We start from the raw sequence: 21,488 nt of genomic DNA on the forward strand, positions 1-21,488 counted from the left end.
CAATTCTCGGCTCGCGTGACAGAGCGATGCGCGCGCCGGCATCGAAGCTCTGCCGTGATGCGCGCACACGGGTGAGCACACTCTCACCCCCCCGTCCCCGTCAAAAACTCATCTCGGCTTGCGCGCGCCAGAGCTCCGATGCCGGCGCGCGCCTCGCTCAGCGGTGATGTGCGCACACAGGTGAGCACACCTCTGTTAAATTAAGCTTAGGGCACCAACATGGCAAGCGGCACTAGTCCCGCCCCCCTGAAGCTGTAAACCTAGGGGAAACACTGAACTCGATTACCTATTGATCAAAACAGAACGAGGGTTCGGCTGTAGCCGACTTGAAACATACTATTGAGAACATATTCGCTGACATGCACGTGATGAACACAGTTTTTATATTTTTTTATTTTTTCCATCGCAGACTTTTTTTTGCCTTAGGCGCTCGGGATTTGTCATAGGCGCTCGGGAAAACGGCTTAGGCGCGCGCCCAAATGTTCTCTATGCAGGAAAAACCCTGGAATGTTTGCGTTGCGTGTTCGACTTTGTCGTCAGTGTCGTTTAAAAAGACCGAAAGATACATATTCGCGTAAAATGCCACGAAACCCAACAGTGGATGAGCTAGAGAAGCAAATCGGAGATGATTGCCTCTCGCCGTTGTCTCCTTGACGGTTATCTCCTTTTAGTTTCAAACATTTTTGTCTCTAAATCACATTTCAGCGTCTTGCATCGACGCGGTTGTAACGAGTGACTGCGGCGACGTCTTTTTAAAACTTTCTCTTGCTCTCCAAACCCACCAAGTACTGCAATGTCACATGTGGTCTGAGGGCGAGTATCACGGAAGTCTTTTGATTCAGGTTCTGTGGCGCTCGGCTTATTCCCCCCCCCCGAGGGACCTCTCAGTCTTAGCTCGAGTCGGAGATCAAAAGGCCCGGTGCATGTTGCCCACGGTTTCACGCCCTGACCTTTTCAAATCGTGTCCCGGTCAACTGAAAACTCTCGGTTCTGTGCTCTCTCTCTCTCTCTCTCTCTCTCTCGCTCGCGTTTGTTTCCCCCAAACTGTACGCATGAAAGTGCAGCAATTCGGGATGCAATAAAACGATCGACACATCCCGGTAGCTCCGCTCCCTATCGGCCCCGATTACCGTCGCCTCGGTCGTAAAGCGACACGCGGAGCCGCTTCACTATCTGCCGACGTAGAACTCCCGAGCGTGCACTGTGGAGCCGAGCCAGGGGAAGGAAGGGGGCCGCGGCTACAACCTGGAGCAAAGGTAAGCCCGGGGGAGAACATGCTCTGACTCCACACACATTCATGAGACTTCCCTTTTCGGGGTTCGTACGGTCGCGGAAAACCTGGAAAAGTCATGGAATTTTAAAATGGTCATTTCCAGGCCTGGAGAAGTCATGGAAAAAAACTTAAATCATAAAAGTTTTGGAAAAGTCATGGAAATTTGTTATGATCACATGTTCATTTACGCCGAGTTTGAAATAATTAATATGTTTTTTAAAGAAAGGCGCTCAAAATACAAGCCGGCGTACGCTCTCGATACATAACATTTTCTAAATTGTTCATGTTTATACCGAGATTTCAGTTTGGTCATGGAAATTTGGTTTAAAGTCATGGAAAAGTTATGGAAATCCAACATGTGTACGAACCCTGTGTCCTGCCGTTCAACTTGAGAGTGTTCTCACCGTCACAGATGTACGGTTTGTTAAACTCCCTTTAAGGCCAAACCTCTCGCATCAATGTATAAATAGTCTCGGGACACACACTGTATACGTTAGAGAGATTTCCCACCCCCAACGCGTGCCCGACACTCACACCTGCAACCGGTCTGTCCACCCCTCCCCCGCCCTCTGCCCGCTGACAGATGATATTAGTGTCGGATTCAACATTAAAGCCCGAGTCATGTTTAGCAAGCAGACCCTCTTGAAAGGAGAAAAAGTAAATAATAAAAAAAGCTTTGGCGAGCACACGGCCTTCTAAACCCTTTAGAGCCACGGGCCGGGCGCCACGCTCACAACGCCTTACGGAGCGAGCGCTCTCGTCTGAAGGAGGGCGAAACCAGAATGCAATGCCTGCAGGGATGAATTCAGGAATTCTGTTGACTCGTGGCTTGTAATGAGACTTGGGACGGGACAAGGAAGAGGCTGACTTCGCTGCTCTGTTTTTATTATCAGGCGAATACTCAGCGGGTTTTTACAATCTTTTGATTGGCTGCTGATGATCAAGTCGGAGCGCTGCTGTCGGGCTCGTCTTCAGTTTGGGGGGTTTTGTAGAAAGACAACAAATGTATGATGGATAGAGGAGATCCGTCTTGGTCGTAGGTTGCGTGCGAATTCTGTTAACAACGTTGTGTGTTATATTTACCTTCGCATTGAAAATGCGGAAGGTAATGTTTTGATCGCCATTTATTTATTTATTTGTATGCGTTTTACTCGCATGACTCAAAAGGTATTAAACCGAATCGCATGAAATTTGGTGCGATGATTGGTTATTATCCGGGGACCATTTGATTAGATTTTGGGATCGATCGGGTCAAAGGTCATGAAAAGGTAAAACTCTTCTTTTTACCATTGCATGGTAAATTGTTGTCCAATTGACATGCAACTAATGCCAAAATGTTCATAATTCAATGCCCAATCTTGTGATATGCGAAGGTGTGCGCTCTACCGAGTGCCCGTTTTAGTTACCTTCGCATTGTAAATGTGGAAGGTTATGTTTTGATCGCCGTGTATTTATTTATTTATTTATTTGTATGCGTGTTACTCGCATAACTCAAAAAGTATTAAACCGAATCGCATGACATTTGGTGGGATGATTGGTTATTATCCGTGGACCATTTGATTAGATTTTGGGATCAATCGGGTCAAAGGTCAAGGTCAAGAAAAGGTCAAAATCTTTTTACCATAGCGCGGTCAATTTTTATCTAATTGGCATGCAACTAATGCCAAAATGTTCATAATTCAATAACCAATCTTGTGATATGTGAAGGTATGCGCTCTACCGAGTGCCCGTTCTAGTTTGTTTTGTTTAAATTAAGATGATTGAGCAGATTTTTCTCCGGGGGACACCCAGCCTCCTTCTAGGGGTGGGATTCTCTAGGCACCTTTAGATTCATCTTTGGGGGCCACGATGCGACTATAAACCGATTAACGATTCATCTTTATGCGTAACATTTTTTTCTCGACACATTATTTGTTCATTTATTTTTTCCCATTGTGACTGTTTGTATAATTTATAATCGCAAAAAGATAAGCATCCTCTAGTAAAAACACAGAATTCAGCCGGTTCTGATTCATTTGACATAACGAGCTGCTTTTTTCACAAGTAAATAATTATGATATATGTTAAAGGTACCAAAATAACGTGGTAAAACTACACAAACCGTCGTACTCCCATCATATCGCTGATTCCTAGAAAAACATCGTTGTAATGTGTTCAGGGCCTAATTCGCTGTATTTAGTGACATCTAAACCAGAAAGTGGGACATTTAGTAGATATGATTCATTATTCTGATTCATGTGACGACGTGAATTCACAAAATAATCAGTTTTCCCATTTCTAACCAAATAGTCTTTTCGAATGAGCCTCTGACTCGACGGGGCCATTAAGCTGACGTCTGCCCTCTCGTCTCCTTGTCTGCAGGGAAACTGTCTGCGGCCTCCGAGACGCCCCGAGGTAGCCCGGCAGGTAAGAGGAGCAACACTGTTCTGCTTCCTGTTATTTACAGGCATCTGCTCATCAGATACAAACTGATGCTTCAATTCAAACCGCCAAGCAGATTCTTTGCACATGACGGTAGCGCCGTAATCTTTTTTGATTCATGAGGAGATCTGTTGCATTCAAGTTAGACGGAGCACTTCTAATTCTCTACGCGCTACAAGTCTGTTCGACATGATGTTTATGCGCTCTGGGAGTTTCCCCCCTTTCTTGTCCTTTAAGAGTTCGGGGCTGGGTTGGGAACCGTTGCCGTTGTGGGCCGATGAACTCCATTGAGACAAAAATCAATACCGCTTTAAACTAATAATAACTAGAACGGGCACTCGGTAGAGCGCATACCTTCGCATATCACAAGATTGGGCATTGAATTATGAAAATGTTGGCATTAGTTGCATGCCAATTGGATACAAATTGACCGCGCTATGGTAAAAAGAAGATTTTGACCTTTTCTTGACCTTGACCTTTGACCCGATCGATCCCAAAATCTAATCAAATGGTCCCCGGATAATAACCAATCATCCCACCAAATTGCATGCGATTCGGTTTAATACTTCTTGAGTTATGCGAGTAACACGCATACAAATAAATAAATAAATAAATACACGGCGATCAAAACATTACCTTCCGCATTTTCAATGCGAAGGTAATAAGTTCCGCACAAGTCCACAACCACCTGCAACATCGCCAACACATTCTGGATCCACTTGAACGCGGCTCTTCACAGGCCGGCTCACGTTATTAATCGGGTCTTCCTTCCCATAACATGTGAAGTTGTCCGTTACACACAGGGGGAGTCGTCCCTCTGCCCACGCTGCTTCTGCCTGACGTTCATTACGTCTTTGACTTCGGGCTCCTCCCTCTTGATGATGATGATGGTTTATTTGTCGTTTGCTAGAGTACAGGTACAAAAGCATCGAAATTGCAAGAAAGGGTGGATGAAAGATTACAGCATAACATGAGGGAAGAAGGCGAGAAAAAAACAACAACCCCCCGACTATGCCCCGAGAGGGGTACAGTGTGGGAGCAGGAAAAAAACACCTTAGCACATAAGCACATACATCTTAGACATGACTTGCAACGAGTAGGAAGGGGGGAGGGGAGGTAATCCAAAGACTGGGTGATCTAAGCCCATCCATTGGGGGCAGAAGGTAACCAGCACCGACAAGCAGCCAGCCGGTCCAGCAGCCTTTCACGGCGCCAGCCACAGCCCCGTCCTGTCACACTGGGGGTAAGAAGCAGGCGAAGGCGTGGTATGGGGGGGGGGGGGGGGGCTAGTGAATGCATATCAGTGTGTTGAAGTTCGTGTGTGAGTGGCCTGGTACGTCGTCCTCCCCCAGGCCACAACGGACAGAGTTCTCAGTCCGCAAGATGGTCGTTGCCATGGAGATAGCCTTGAAGGGTCCTGGTAACTCGGCTCTCGCGGGGGGCGTCCGTGTGTCCGTCTGGACTCGATCCAGAAAGTTTCCCAGGTCCCACTGCACGACTTCAGGCCCAGATCTTTCCATTCGTGAACAATTTTTTTTCTTTTTATCTCCCGCAAAAAAAAAAAGCTCAAAGGTCGGTGGAAAATCGTCGTTGGCTCTCCGTCCTGAGCGTGACCTGTTCTGTTTAAAGAAATCACCCAACAGGCACGCCGATCCATCGCAGACGCGCTCCAGATATCCAGCGTGCTAAATATCCGGACGTGTGAAAGGAATGCGTTTCTCCGGGAGCTTCGGCCGATGATGGCGCAAGACACGGGCTGTGAGTAATACGAGGGACGCGTGGAAACTATTTTGTGAAGACGACCAACGCCAACGACGACCGGCTTGCCTACGAGCACGGCGTTACATAATCGACTGCTCCTCGGCCGCCGTGCTCAGTAGACACGCTCGTCGTTTCTCATGCGGGGCGATGATTTCACCCCTTCTGACTTCCCGGCCGAGGTATTCCAGAGTTACAGTTTGCACGTCGCCAACAAAGCTCGGCAGCTATTTCTGGTCCTCGTTTTGTTTTTGTTCTGTTTTGGCAGTGATGACCGAATCTACTCTTATGGCTGAGGCTGCTGCGCCGTCTCGGTTCGTCCCTCCTGCGTTCAAGGCGAACACGGTCGGCTTCACGTCGACAGTCCATGTTTCCCATTCCCTTTTTTCGTTCTCCTCACCTCAAGGTCCATTTTTGTTGTTTTGTTGTTGTGTCTTGCAAACATACCGTGCTCATGTTGCTCCAAGAACTAGTGGTGGAGTTCAGCTGAGTCGTTTCAGTTGAGTCCAGGCCGGCCGCCACACATGGCTCTGTGTTCACGGGGCCCAACCCCCCCCCCCCTCCCACGGTCGCCATCTCATCTCACGAAGGATCTATAGGGCGAGAGGATCCGAGTGGCTGGTTCGTGACATAATTATCCCCTAAATGCTGATTCACTGATAGTGAGGTCATTAACTTCAATGTGTTCAAGAGGACGCTTGAATGTGGCATCCACATTCTCCTCTCCATTTCCTCTGTGGAGCATAATGAGTGAGTTTGGAGATTTTGGGGTCTCCCGGGTAATAATTACCAATAAATAAGATAGCGGCGCGGTGAAGTCGGAGCTGCGATTCCGCGGTCATTAAAAGCCAACGTGTGCGCCGGTTGTATCGACACACTTTTGTAGAGATTTCGTGGAAGAAAGAATCCACCATCTAAGGATTAATATGCAAGGGGTCTGCCTGCTTCTGGCCATTGCTGATATGTTACAGGAACAGATGCTGCCTTGATTTGGCCACTGAAGGGAAAGCCAATCGATGACTGAAAAAGACCAGTAGGATTGAAGGATGCAGATGATGGATCTAAAAGGGGAAAAAACTGCCCAGGTTGAACATTTCTGATAAATGTAGTGTTTCCACTGCATGGGATGGCTCTGCTCGGTCCTTTTCCACTGCAGATAGTACCTTCTCATTGTGCTTCTCAGCTGATCGCCATGGCGACGGTCGTCATCTGCAACGTTACACTTTATAGATATCTTCTAGTATCTGTTACTTACACTTGATACCTCAACCGAGGGAGGCACCGAGATTCGAGTTGATTGGGCCAAATGAAAGGATTGGATGGGCTTATATATCACTGTCATGAGATGGCCACACATACCAGATATGTATATATATTAGGGCTGTGAAACGATTAAAATTTTTAATCGGGTTAATCACAGGTTTTTGTGGATTATTCATGATTAATCACATATTTTGTGAGAACATAGAGATTTATGACAAAAGACGGATATATACATTTATACATTCTTCTATACAATGGTGCTGCAACTCAGCAGTTATTTAGCAGTTTTCTTCCATATGGAACATTAATACATCTTCATCCTAAACAGAATGTTTAACCCTCCTGTTACCTTTCGGGTCAATTTGACCCCATTCAATGTTTAATGTCGGTGTTCTTTGGGGTCAATTTGACCCCAGGCTGTTTTTCACTGTGTCAAACATATAAGAAATATCAACTTTTATATATTTAAAGGGCTATTTAGGTAGTCAACAAACAAACATAAAGTACCTCACACTTAAACTTGGGAAGCAATATTCATTCTAATAATTTTCTGGAGGTTTTAATTGCTGGGGTCAAATTGACCCAGAGGGTAAAATATGTTAGTAAATGTAAAGGTAACAGGAGGGTTAAACAGAGCATTTTTCTCTTGTTTGTCAACCATTAACTCCACCATGATACAATCTAAAGGCCTCTAGTCTTCCTCTAGCAGCTGCTGAGGCAAACTGACTGTGTGGGTTTTCTTCATGAACTGGGCCGTGATGAAAGGGACGGCGGGGACACCGCTGCAAAGCTGAAACCTCACCGGCCCGGACACGGGGACAGATTGACAAGTGACTAGGGATGGGTATCGTTTGGGTTTTTTCCGATACCGGTGCTAAACCGGTACTTTTAAAACGATACCGGTGCCTAAACGGTGCCTGAACCGATACTTTTTTTTAAACGCACAATGAGGACATTAAAAACCTCTTTGGCCATATTCCCTGTAGAAGCCGTTATCATGGAGCACTGACACACAACGGATATCAGACTGTTAACATACACAATACATGTTCTCCATTATATGATGTGATATGTATTGTCATGTGCAGACGTTATAGGGTTAATCCTGTCACTGTTTTGATGGGCAAAGAGAACAACCAATCAGAGGTACTGAAGATGACACGTGACAAATAAAGTTTTGCTTCTGACAGCGAGAGTTACACTGAAACAAAGTGGCCACGGTCTTTATTCCTCCGTCATTATATTCCGGTAACACCGGGTATACAGCCGGGACCGCTGTACATCAACACATCTGCTAGCAGACTGTCACGCTCGTAGCTCGTAGCTAGCGCTAGCTACGAGCTAGCTTAAGCATGGTTATAATGGCTAATTTATTATTTCTTGGGCTACTTTTATGAATGCAAGACTTTCAATCAACGTTACGGTACTAATCTGAGTTCAGGCTGCTCGTCATCATCGGTCTCCACGTGTTCACGGGGACCGGTGACGGTCTCCCCACCGCGTCCAGCCTGACGCTGGTGTGCTCCACACGGGCTCACGCCGTCACACACGGCCACGCCTCCGCTGTCAAACTTAAATATGAGAGGCTCGTAACCTGCTGACAGGGCGGAGTCACCAGAGAAGTTCACAACAATAGTTTTTTTCATTTTCAATCGGCTCAGGCACCGGAAAGAAGGACCGAAATGTGCGTTGCGTCCGGGTAATACCGGTTGTATTGGAACCGGTACCATATTGGCACCGGGTTTCGGTACCCAACCCTACAAGTGACTTTTCTTTTGCTCGGTCCCGATGCGCGCGCACGGAGCTCCATGGCGCGCGAGACGGAGATCGATAAGTGTTAACGCAACGCGAAGAGACAGAAATGACATGCTGCTGTGGAGATACGATCAACAACAGACGTTTAGTTTAATAAAAGAACAAAGACGTGCTATAGAGAACATGTCAGGGGGCGGGCCAATCTTTTTAATGTCATGCGATCTACCGACACTACGCGCGATCGACTGGCAGGTCGCGATCGACGTGTTGAGACCCTGATCTACAGGAAGTAGAAGTCGTAACAAGGTTTCCGTAGGTGAACCTGCGGAAGGATCATTACCGATGAACAGACCGTCTGCATGAGAGCGGACAGAGTTCAGATTGAAGTGGTGTATTGGAAGCTCATTTTGCAAGTGACTTTTTTTTCGTCCCGACGACCAACAACAGACAGATTGGAAGCTCATTCTGCGCATGCGTTAAATGCGTTAAAAAAAAAAAACTAGTTAAACCTGTAATTGAATTAACTGAGTTAACGCGTTATTTTTCACAGCACTAATATATATATATAAATCAAAAGGTTTAAAAAATATATATATATATATATATAAATAGATACTGTATATATATATATATATATACACTACCGTTCAAAAGTTTGGGATCACCCAGACAATTTCGTGTTTTCCATGAAAACTCACACTTTTATTTATCAAATGAGTTGCAAAATGTATAGAAAATATAGTCAAGACATTGACAAGGTTAGAAATAATGATTTGTATTTGAAGTATTAATTTTTTTCTTCAAACATTGCTTTCGTCAAAGAATGCTCCTTTTGCAGCAATTACAGCATCGCAGACCTTTGGCATTCTAGCTGTTAATTTGTTGAGGTAATCTGTTGAGATGTCACCCCACGCTTCCTGAAGCACCTCCACAAGTTGGATTGGCTTGATGGGCACTTCTTGCGGACCATACGGTCAAGCTGCTCCCACAACAGCTCAATGGGGTTGAGATCTGGTGACTGTGCTGGCCACTCCATTACAGACAGCATACCAGCTGCCTGCTTCTTCCCTCAATAGTTCTTGCACAATGTGGAGGTGTGCTTTGGGTCATTGTCCTGTTGGAGGAGGAAATTGGCTCCAATCAAGCGCTGCCCACAGGGTATGGCATGGCGTTGCAAAATGGAGTGATAGCCTTCCTTATTTAAAATCCCTTTTACCTGGTACAAATCTCCCACTTTACCAGCACCAAAGCAGCCCCAGACCATCACATGACCTCCACCATGCTTGACAGATGGTATCAGGCACTGGCGTTTTGCGGGTACCATTTAAAGAAGCTGCCAGTTGAGGACCTGTGAGGCGTCTATTTCTCAAACGAGAGACTCTAATGTACTTGTCTTCTTGCTGAGTTGTGCACCGGGGCCTCCCACTTCTCTTTCTGCTCTGGTTAGAGCCCGTTTGTGCTGTTCTCTGAAGGGAGTAGTACACACCGCTGTAGGAAATTTTCAGTTTCTTTGCAATTTCTCACATGGAATAGCCTTCATTTCTAAGAACAAGAATAGACTGGCGAGTTTCACAGGAAACTTCTTTTTTTCTGGCCATTTTGAGAGTCTTATCGAACCCACAAATGTGATGCTCCAGATGATCAACTAGCTCAAAGGAAGGCCAGTTTTATAGCTTCTCTCATCAGCAAAACAGTTTTCAGCTGTGCTAACATAATTGCACAGGTCTTTTCAAGGGTTTTCTAATCATCCATTAGTCTTCTAAGGCGATTAGCAAACACAATGTACCATTAGAACACTGGAGTGATCGTTGATGGAAATGGGCCTCTATACACCTATGGAGATATTTCATTAGAAACCAGACGTTTCCACCTAGAATAGTCATTTACCACATTAACAATGTATAGAGTGTATTTCTGATTGATTTAATGTTATCTTCATTGAAAAAAACAATGCTTTTCTTTGAAAAATAAGGACATTTCTAAGTGATCCCAAACTTTTGAACGGTAGTGTATATGATATATTTTTAAACCTTTTGATTCATTGGTTGTCGTCAGGATGAAATGAGAACTTCAACAAATGTAACACTGCTTTTCGTCCTGCCGTTTTTAATCAAAAGACAAAATGGCTTTCCTACAGAGTCCGAGAGGAGCGTTGAAATCCCCGTGGAGTCTGTGACCGCTCTGGAAGCCTGTGTGCATCGACCGGCGGTGTAGATCCGTGCATAGATCCATCAAGACGACACGCTGTTGACTCGTGGAAGCTCTTTAAGTTACTCTGCTTATCGACTGCCCCCCCCGCTGTGATTGTCCCTGATGAACGCGTCAGGATGCGCCCGCTGCTTTTGAGCCTCTCGAGTTACTACCACTTCAGCGACGCTCGCGTAAAGTGCTCGTTGCGGAGTTTTCCCATCAGGACCTCATTGTTTAAAATCAATTAAGCCACAGAAGGTATCTAACTTTCAGGAAAGTGTGTGGGGGAGGGGAGAGGAGATGGACGTTGCATAGCGCTCTGTCCTTGAAGCCCCTTTGGAGCCGAGGTCAGCGCAGATCAATACACGGGTGGGTGTCGGAAACATGTATTCCCATCACACTCCTGCGTTTCCGCTCTCTCTCTCTCTCTCTCAATCCCCGACTTTCCCCTCAAGGCCTCCTAAGTGGACTGTGGAAACCAGCAGCTGTTGGAGTTCCCATCAGAGCACCTCAGAGAGCGGAAGTGGAATTCACAGAGGGCTTTAATGAAGTCTGAAGCACGGATATCAAATGATCTGCAGGTCGGCTCTCTAACCGCGAGTCGGGAGGGTTCTCAGCGTCACCATAGTTACGCCATTAGTTTTTTTTAAACATGCAATACTTTAAGGTAATACGTAGTTAATCTATTACAAGTCAGATCTGGTTAGGATTACATTTGAAATATTTGATATATATCACTCACTAATTCAATTCACACAAAAAAATGAAATAAGCAGACTAAAGCATATCTTTAAATAAATCCGTAATTGCCCATCTATTTATTGGCACCTGGTACATTCCAGACACCTTTAAAAAAAAAAAAAAAAAAAAAAACATTTAATTGGAGCCAGCATCCCTAGAACAGCGGCCCTGCATTTAAATGAATTCCTTGCTTTCTCTTGCCATCAGCTGCTGAAGGATCAACGGTCAAGGAGTCAAATGACACCAGATTGACATCCATAACCTTTGAGGTCCAGTGGGAGTTTTGCTGGATTTAGGTATCCCATTCAAACTGGTTCAGCTCCCCACTGACATCAGGGCAGCAGAAAGTCTCTACATCTTCCGCCGGAAACTAAAAACACATCTTTTCCCACTATATCTGGAGTAAAACACAGATTAGCACTTCAGTGGCACTGAAATAGCTCTTATTATGGTGCTTTTGTAGTTCGACTATGTTGAGGAAATGTTACTTTCTGTATTCTTGTTGTTCTTAGTTTGTACTCTTGGTTGATGCACTTATTTTAACTCGCTTTGGATAAAAGTGTCTGCTAAATGTAATGTCATGTAATGTTCAAGAGGGGGGGGGGGTTCAAGCTCTCTGGTCCCTCCAGGCTGTTTGCTATAGTTATCTCAGGCCTGGTTCCACTTAGTTATGGCAGGAATGTGAAGAAGAGGTCGCCCCTCCTCGCGGCCCGCCGCGACTCTTCCTCGGGCCCGAGTCAAGGCCGCCAGCATACGGACAGACTTTCCCACGCATGCGACCGCCCTCCCATTTATCATCCTGGAATGTTGATATTTATCACGCTCGAGCTTGATTTAGCTTCATCCAGACTTTTTTTTAAAGGAAGTGGCAGTGTTATGTTCACTTGGTCTACTTTCGACCCGTCCTCTAGTTTATTGTTTATCATGAATTAATAACTTGTTTTTATATTTCAACGCAGCTTTAGATTTGCTGTGGTCTCCCTGTTTTCATTTCTCTTTTCTCTCTCTCACAATTTTCATCTTTTTTTTTTAATCAACGCTATCGGCGTGCCGGTCGCTTCTACGCTTTTATTGACGTCTATTCATATTTCTGAGGATAAAACCCCGAATGAGTTTGGTGAACACCGGACTTGTTCCTCTGGTGCCACCGTGAGCTTGACTTTTTAGTCATTTTCTGAAATGTCGCAGAAACTTTTGTCGATGAATTGTGACAACTTTGACGTCCTGACTTTTGTCCTTATGCCAACATGTCATTTTTTTATACACGGCCAGCCTCACCGGCCCGCCGCAGCGTCTCGATTTCTGGGTTTTCCTCCCGTGACTTTGAGCCCAGCACACACTGTTCCTCCCCAAACGCCACCCAATCATCCCGAGTGCATGTCAACGCGACCGCAACAACAAGCCATTTGAGCTGCTTTCCCCACATGCTCCCGAACCCATAACGGCAGTGGCAATTCTCTGTGTCTCCCATCTTGTGGGATTAGAGGCTGGAATTTTCTGTGTAAAATGCTCAGAGTAATTAGCCAGCATGAATCTTTCATCATCGGCCCCCCGTGGGAACAGAAGCGGCCTTATTCTGACACATTCGTGGGTAAAGCACGCAGAGGTTAATTCAATTTTTTACCTCGTTACGGAGATATTCCCCGTAATGTATCCAATAATTACCTCGGGGTGGAATGAGTTCGGCCTTTTCCCGTATGCACAAGGAGGCAATTTAGCATTCTCCCTGGGAAAAATCGCGTTGCCTTGGTTACCCTACATTTCCGTTCCCAGTGCTGACTAACGTCGATCACTGACGTAAAAGACGACTGATCACTGCGACGACGACCAGAGAAGTCCGACGGTAGTTTCAGCTGCAGTTCTGGAGCCCGACATGGACGCCGACTGAGGAAAACCACGAGATCACGCAGAGTTGACATAGTTTCGTAGATGAGTTCACGGAGTTTTAGGAAATCGCGTGAGATGCAGGTGAGCTTTGATTTTTTTTTTTTATCCCAAGGTGACTGCTGATCCATCATGGATATAAATGACTTATAACCTTAAAGCAGCGCTTTTGGAGCAGGGTGGGGTTCCCGACTCTAATAAAAATAGATGTCGTCGCGTAATCCGCGGTTGAGATTTATTGGTCACCACCAGTCTGTCGAGCGACTTTCAACTTGATCCGCGCCAAGCCCTTCCCTCTGACCGCCTATTGTTCCACTGTTTGGCCAGGCCCGTCTTGCCCCGGCTCTTCAAACAAACTGAGGTTTCAGCTGTTCAGCCCCCCCCCCCCTTCCACTGCGTGGTTTCGGCTTTGAAGAGAAATTAGATGTCATTCTTTGGAGTCGATGAACACTGAAACGGAACATTTCTCAAAGATGCATCACTGTTTTCAAACCGAGCGGTGGAGGCCCGGGCTTTCCCATCGAAGGGCTCTCAGCTTTTTATTTCACTCGAGCGGTCACATGACCGCGAGAGCGTAAACTCGTGATGACTGAGGGTGTCTGCTCGAAGAGCATTTGATGATTGGCATTTGTATTTCGTTGGCTTAGATCCTATAACGGCTGCACACTGTTTCACTTGCGTGTTCCTTTCGGGAGTTTAAACGGCCTGACAACTGTTTTGAGAATTGTGTAACGAGGACTTTTTGTGATGTTTTATTTGTCGAGATCTGATTTCTTTGCAACCGTCCAGAAGTTTTGCAATATGCCACGTAGATAATGACATCTGTTGAATTAAAGCTATTATTTCTGTTATACCCCACGGGGCCCTTTAGAAACTCATATTGTTCAATTTGAGTCAGCCAATAAAAGCGGATAGAAACTTTTAAACGGGTGATGGAGAAATGACGATAACGGCTTTGCCTCTCAGCATTTTCTTCCAGCTATTCTCTGACGAACAGACGGATTGGCGGGGGTCGTGTTTCTGACCACAGGACACAAACTAATAGATGACCGATGTCACTCCGTATTGCAAGGCAAGATAAAGAAGCGATGGAACATTCCCATGAAGGCATTTCTCATTCTGTCCATTTCTTTTGGAAAGGATTTAGCTGCTATTAGAATAAGATGAGAAGTGGAAGAAGAACCTCGGCCCGCATCACGCCGCACACACTTTATTGACAGCCCTCGGGCCGAAAGTGTGTAATCTTGTTTTGGGGGGCGCTCTGTGAGGATTAGTGTCTGACGATATGATGTCAACTACATTGCTCGCCAGAAGAAAAACACACATTGGAGTTTCAAAAAAAGAGAGATGGGCAGCTTCAAAAACCCACTCCTCCTTTTACATCCGTCCAATTTATTGTGTAATCCCTCCGTCGCAATTTCATTAATCCCTCCGCATCTGAAAATACTGGTTCCGACCGGTGTAACTATCGGGGTGTGACGAGTTCTCCGGCTCCGTGTGTAATCTCGTCTTGTTGTGGCTCCTCGACACCCGGCCACAGCCGGCTCCATCCCGCCCTCCGTCGCATGTTGTTCCAGCTGTGTTGACACGCCAGCGCTCTGGTACTTGAAGGGTCGGGTGAATGACTCCCTCTGTCCCAGACTTCTGACATGTCGGGACTTCACATCCTTCATGTTTGTCTTTACCCGTTACACAACGCACACGTGCTAGTTTGAAGCTCTTTCACACAGCAGAAACGTTATTTGTGGTTCTTATTTCTTCTGTTTGTTTGATTATTTCAATCGGGATGTCTTGCTTCCTCATCTTATCGTCTTTAGCAGCGTAGCAAGAACTTGGAGGTTAGATGGTGACATCTGTCCTAAAGTCTTTACATGTTTAAACTAGAATGGGCACTTGGTAGAGCGCATACCTCCGCATATTACAAGATTGGGCATTGCATTTTGAACAGTTTGGCATTAGTTGCATGCCAATTGGATAAAAATTGACCGCGTTATGGTAAAAAGAAGATTTTGACCTTTTCATGACCTTGACCTTTGACCTGATTGACCCCAAAATCTAATCAAATGGTCCCAGGATAACAACCAATCATCCCACCAAATTTCATGCGATTCGGTTTAATACTTTTTGAGTTATGCGAGTAACACGCATACAAATAAATAAATAAATACACGGCGATCAAAACATAACCTTCCGCATTTTCAATGCAAAGGTAATTAACTCAAATATGTCTCTTCTGTTTATAAGAAACCAACGAACAAGTTTAAATTCGATGGAATATTTAGTGACTCGACAATCTTTATACTTTAAATTCATGCAGCCGTTAAAGCTTGAAGGGCCGGTTTAATATTGGGTGTCATTAGCTGGACACCAACTATTAGCTGAGATAGATGTAGCTCATTATTCAGTAAACTCAGCTCGACGTTAATGTATCACTCAACTCAGAAATGGGGTTTGGTCGGGATGGAGAGATTGGATCTGCACTGAAGGGTGCGCTCCTCACGCTGACCGCCTACCTCCCACACAAACCTCATGCAAGCCACTCGTTTAAAAGAAAAGCACGCGCCGTATGCATTATTGATGCGTATGGAAATTGAGCCTCTGAGCTAAAAGGTAATCGTTCATCGAGGGGGGGGCACATCTGGTCCGCTCGATCCACGCGAGTCCACTTTGTGGCCTTAACCCCCGCACTCCCACTGCGTTGTGGATCATTTGCGCTATAATTTGGCCCTTTTCATTCATTCCGAATGTGCAATCTGTACGCACGCCACGCGCTCACGACCACAGGGCCCGGGAATGTGAGAGATGTTGGTGGCGGTCAGCCAACTCCCCAGGTGATGTCACAATAATCACCTTACTTTACATATTGTCGAATCAGACAACATCCCATGGACAAATACACACGTCTGTGTATTAGTCTGAAATCTCCATAAATGTCGTGCTCACTACAGGGTTCGTACGGTCATGGAAAACCTTGAAAAGTCAGGGAATTTTAAAATGGTTATTTCCAGGCCTGGAAAAGTCATGGAAAAAACTTAAATCATAAAAGTTTGGGAAAAGTCATGGAAATTTGTTATAATCACATGTTGATTTACGCCGAGTTTGAAATAATTAATATGTTTTTTAAAGAAAGACGCTCAAAATCTAAGCCGGCGTACGCTCTCAATACGCAACATTTTCAAAAATGTTCATGTTTATACCGAGATTTCAGTTTGGTGATGGAAATTTGGTTTAAAGTCCTGGAAAAGTCCTGGAAATCCATTGGTCAAAATGTGTAAGAACCCTGTCACTATATCTACAGTCAACCCTTGGATTTTAAAAGTTCAAGTTAGAAACAGTCAGCAGCAATAATTATCGCACGGTTTGTAGTGCAACAACAGATAACGCGTCAATATAGTTCCATAACAATATTACGAAGAGTGTAAGTGGTTATTTTGCGACTCCTTATTGCCCATATATGGAGTTCCAGAGTAGCCCTTTACAGCCAGTGGTGTTTAAATGTGAATGTAATGCATTGCGTTGCTGTCGTTGAGGACATCGCTCCGCTGGCTGGAATAACCGCCGCAGAAATGTCACAACGTGTAAATTCTATTCATCAATCATATTTTTCATATTGCCATCATGAACACGACCGGCTCTTTTTACAGTCGGGAGGGGACGGCGTTGATAAATGAGCGCATCTCCAACAAAACCAGATGGGGACCTCAACGGGTGATGTCATCGCGCTGTTAACGCTGGAGCGGTGCCATCGAGACAGAATGAGAGACGGTTCTGACGGAGTGACGACCCGGGGATTATTTGGGGGTAAACGCGCGCCATCTTTACCTTCGCATTGAAAATGCGGAAAGTTATGTTTTAATCGCCGTGTATCTATTTATTTATTTATTTATTTGTATGCGTGTTACTCGCATAACTCAAAAAGTATTAAACCGAATCGCATGAAATTTGGTGGGATGATTGGTTATTATCCGGGGACCCTTTGATTAGATTTTGGGATCGATCAGGTCAAAGGTCAAGGTAAAGGTCATGAAAAGGTCAACATCTTCTTTTTACCATAGCACGGTAAATTTTTATCCAATCGGCATGCAACTAATGCCAACATGTTCATAATTCAATGCCCAATCTTGTGATATTTTCAATTCAATTCAGTTTATTTGTATAGCCCAATTTCACAAATTACAAATTTGTCTCGGAGTGCTTTACAATCTGTACACATAGACATCCCTGCCCCAAAACCTCGCATCGGACCAGGAAAAACTCCCAAATAACCCTTCAGGGGGAAAAAAAGGGAAGAAACCTTCAGGAGAGCAACAGAGGAGGATCCCTCTCCAGGATGGACAGGTGCAATAGATGTAATATGGACAGAAGGACAGATTTAGAGTTTAAATACATTCAATGAATATGACAGAGTGTATGAATAGTTCATAGTAGGCATATTCCACGATGGAGACCTCCACGATCCATCAGGCAGATGGCGGTGGGGAGGAGGAGTGGGCGGAGTCTCAACAGGACAGTGGCGTCGTCGGTAGCAGGAATTCCACGACCCAGACCTCGATGATCCATCAGGCAGATAGGATCTTTGCCGTCTCATAGGGTCCGATGACCCCATGAGATATGCGAAGGTATGCGCTCTACCGAGTGCCCGTTCTAGTTGTGTCTGTTATGGAGATAACCTCGTACGATCTGGCGAATTATGGTTGAAAGATATGGAGATTATATTTGTCACATGTTTATACTGTGATCGTTTGGGTTGAGATGCAAACTGATGGCAGAAAGTAAGTTTCAACTCGAGCTTTCATTGTGGGGGCCGTGATTGTGTGATCTTGGCGTGTTTTAAACGAAGAGAAGTACAACTAAAAGTATTTGAGTGAGTATAAAATCCATTTTTAACTCGTGTCAGCCCGTGACCACAAACAGTTAAAGAGGCTAAACCACATGTCCTCGAGGAACCGTGAGAGAAAGTGGAATCGAAGGAATGCTCATTTCTAGAGGGCTGAGGACCGATCGGTGAACTTGTTATGCAAGCTGCTCCGTTGCGTCTCATTAAAAACTTAAAAAAGATTACCATTGTTTCTTTCCAGTGTCGCAAGATAACTTTCCGTCCATGGATGGATGGCCTGTCCCTCTCTTCTTTGGACCCATTGTGTGTTCCTCCTCTCGCCAGGAGCCCCACAGAGCCAAATGTGACCTCAGATGCCAAACGGCCAAAAATGAAATGAGATTTTTAGCAAGCTTGGCAGTGGACGGGGGAAAAAGTCTGAACTATTTTAGGAGAGAGAAGTGGGACAGGGCAAAGAAAAATAAATAAACATATCATTTTCTGTCAATTTCCCATCAAAGTGAGAAAGAAACTTGGTGAAAAGTTTGATGAATCCCAGATGAATTATTATTAATTAGCGTTGTTTCGGCCTGGCAGAGGAGGGAACATGGTGGTCAGGAGGAGAACAGTCTGAGTATGATCAACCTCCACACAGCAGATGCAAGGTTCTAAAAATATATATATTTTAGTCGCTTGTGACCAACCACCTTTTTAAAGAGAAGCGTCACAATTCAGGAGTAATTACTGACGACTTGTATTATGGTAAAATGAAAAGTTAAGTTGTGTGATCCACAGACCCTAGAAGTCGTGTTCAAAAATACGACGGTAACTAATTTCCGGTATTCTGGACTCGTTCCTGCAGCTCTTCCAGCGCTGCCTCCCCACTGCTGGTCTGAATTGATCTGGTCCAGGGTCAAACTGTAAAGAGATGCAACGATGAAGGAGCAAGGAAAGGAGTATTGGAAAACGATACGCATCATATGTCATGATCTGGAGTTTGTGTTAGTTTTGTGTCTTGTTTGGAAGTCCTTGTGTCGTCTGTCTCCCTGTGATTGTCTGCCCTGGCCCTGATTGTTTCCTTCTGTGATTGCTGGCCCCGCCCTCATTGTGTCCACCTGTGTCTCGCTCCGTTGTCCAATCCTCTCACCTTGCCTGTGTATGTAAACCCTGTTCTCATTCCCAGTGTGGCTTCGTACGTTTGGTCCGTGTGTTTTGTCGTCCTGTTCTGGTTTCTTGGAGTAAAGATTGTTTTGTGCAATAATGTCGGCGTTTGGGTCCTCTCTCGTTGACAACCTGGACTGCGCATGACAGAACGAAGCCACAAGAATGGACCCAGCCTTCAGTTTCCACTGCACGGTTCCTGCCGGGCCAACTAAGTTTCAGGTACTTCTGGAGGAGATGGGAGTCCTCTCGGGCGTGGTCCTGTGCCGCTCCAGACCCGAGGTTCCAGTCCACGATGTTCCAGTCCCCGGTGTCTGTCCGCGGTTCTGGGCCAGCCTTCCATGAGGTGCATCTCCACAACATGTGGAGTCCCTCCGGGCCTTGGCCCTGTGCGCTCCCAGTCCCATGTTCCGTCACAGGCTCCAGACCCGAGGTTCCAGTCCACAATGTTCGGTTCCGTCACAGGCTCCAGACCCGAGGTTCCAGTCCACGATGTTCCGTTCCCGCTGCTCCGGACCCTGAGGTTCCAGTCCACGATGTTCTGGTTCCAGTCCCGGTGTTCCGTCGCGGGTCCAGTCCAGGTTCCGGTTCCAGTCCCGGAGTTCCGTCACGGTTCCAGTCCACGATGTTCGGTTCCGTCACAGGCTCCAGACCCTGAAGTTCCAGTCCCGATGTTCCAGTTCCAGTCCCCGTGTTCCGCTGCCAGTCCTTCCTTCGCCACCGTTCCAGTCCCTGGTGTTCCGCCGCTGCCCAGTCCCGGTGTTCCGCCTCCTTCCCACCCGGCCCTGGTTCTCCTCATCCGCCTCCGTCCCGGTCAGTCACAGTTCCCGTTCCGTCCTGCCCATCCCCCCTCCCCTCCTGTGGAGTCCCCAGCCCTGGTTCCCCATGTCTCGTCGCCTGGTCCTGGTCCCACAGAGCCCCATCCCCAGACCCGGTACCCAGGACTTCCTCTCCTGAGCCCGGTCCCCTAGCTCCCGCTCTTGTCCTCCGGCCCGCCTCCAGGCGCGCCGCCTCGGCCTGGTTATCCGTCTGCCGGCGCCCCGGACTGCTTCTGCAGCCTTGGACTGGACCCTCCTCGCCTCCACCCACCCTTGTGGGAACGCAGGGCCGTCTGGAATTGGTCCCTTGGGTACTGTCATGATCTGGAGTTTGTGTTAGTTTTGTGTCTTGTTTGGAAGTCCTTGTGTCGTCTGTCTCCCTGTGATTGTCTGCCCTGGCCCGGATTGTTTCCTTCTGTGATTGCTGGCCCGCCTCATTGTGTCCACCTGTGTCTAGATCCCGTTGTCCAATCCTCTCACCTTGCCTGTGTATGTAAACCCTGTTCGTCTCATTCCCAGTGTGGCTTCGTACTGTTTGGTCCGTGTGTTTTGTCGTCCTGTTCTGGTATCTTGGAGTAAAGATTGTTTTTGTGCAATAATGTCGGCGTTTGGGTCCTCTCTCGTTGCGACAACCTGGACTGCGCATGACATCATAAACAGTATTTTTATTTCATTTTTGGTTTCCTTCTGCTCATGGGACTTCAATCAGATCAAGAAGTCATTTGTTTTAGTTGGCGACCGTGTTTCTCTTCCATCTGCTGCGACACAAGATCGCAAAGCGTGGCTCGATAGTATAAGAGTAACTGAAACTGGGCACTTCGCAGATGATGGAAATCGGGCTCCGGATGCGCGTGATTTAAGTTTAACTATATTTAATGGCAAGAAGTGTAAACAAACAATCGAGGCTCACGATCGCGGTCTTCGCGGTGGTCCGGTGACCCCAGGATCCAGCCTGAAGCCCCCGAGTCTGCGACGAAAGAGAACGATATTTCCCCAGGACAGAGTATTAGTCGCAAAATCAGCCAATCACTCACTCTCAAAGGTGAGTCCAGTGTTTCCCCTACCATCCTATCAGGGTGGCGGCCCGCCCCCCTGAAATCTCCGCCCGCCACCCTGTAATTTTCTCTATTGCGCCAGATTACAGCAGAAGTAATTTAAGGTCCCTTTTCTTAAAGACGTCTTTGTTCTTTTAGCTGTAAACCTTGGGGAAACACTGGAGTCCATCCTTTAACACCTTTCGGTTGGTTCAAAGTCCCGCTAGAACAACGAAGGGGTCAAATGTCACTTCCGGTCCAGTCGCTAGACAAGTATTTTCACAATAAAAGTCCCGTCTGTTATTGTCTGCAATTAATTCACTTCACGGATTTCAACCGGCTTCGAGAATCAGAAATACTAAACTAACATAAAC

General features: G+C 46.1%; 1 protein-coding gene across 1 annotated transcript in view; it reads left to right on the forward strand.

Annotated features, from left to right (window-relative positions):
• Positions 1-21,488, forward strand: part of peak1 (pseudopodium-enriched atypical kinase 1) — a 111,452-nt gene that overhangs the window by 15,245 nt on the left and 74,719 nt on the right. Inside the window, 1 exon segment of the mRNA XM_056416343.1 lies at positions 3,635-3,679. The gene's annotated coding sequence lies outside the window, so the exon portion shown is untranslated.

The sequence above is a fragment of the Pseudoliparis swirei genome, chromosome 6, assembly GCF_029220125.1.
Source record: "Pseudoliparis swirei isolate HS2019 ecotype Mariana Trench chromosome 6, NWPU_hadal_v1, whole genome shotgun sequence".
NCBI classification, from domain to species: Eukaryota; Metazoa; Chordata; class Actinopteri; order Perciformes; family Liparidae; genus Pseudoliparis; species Pseudoliparis swirei.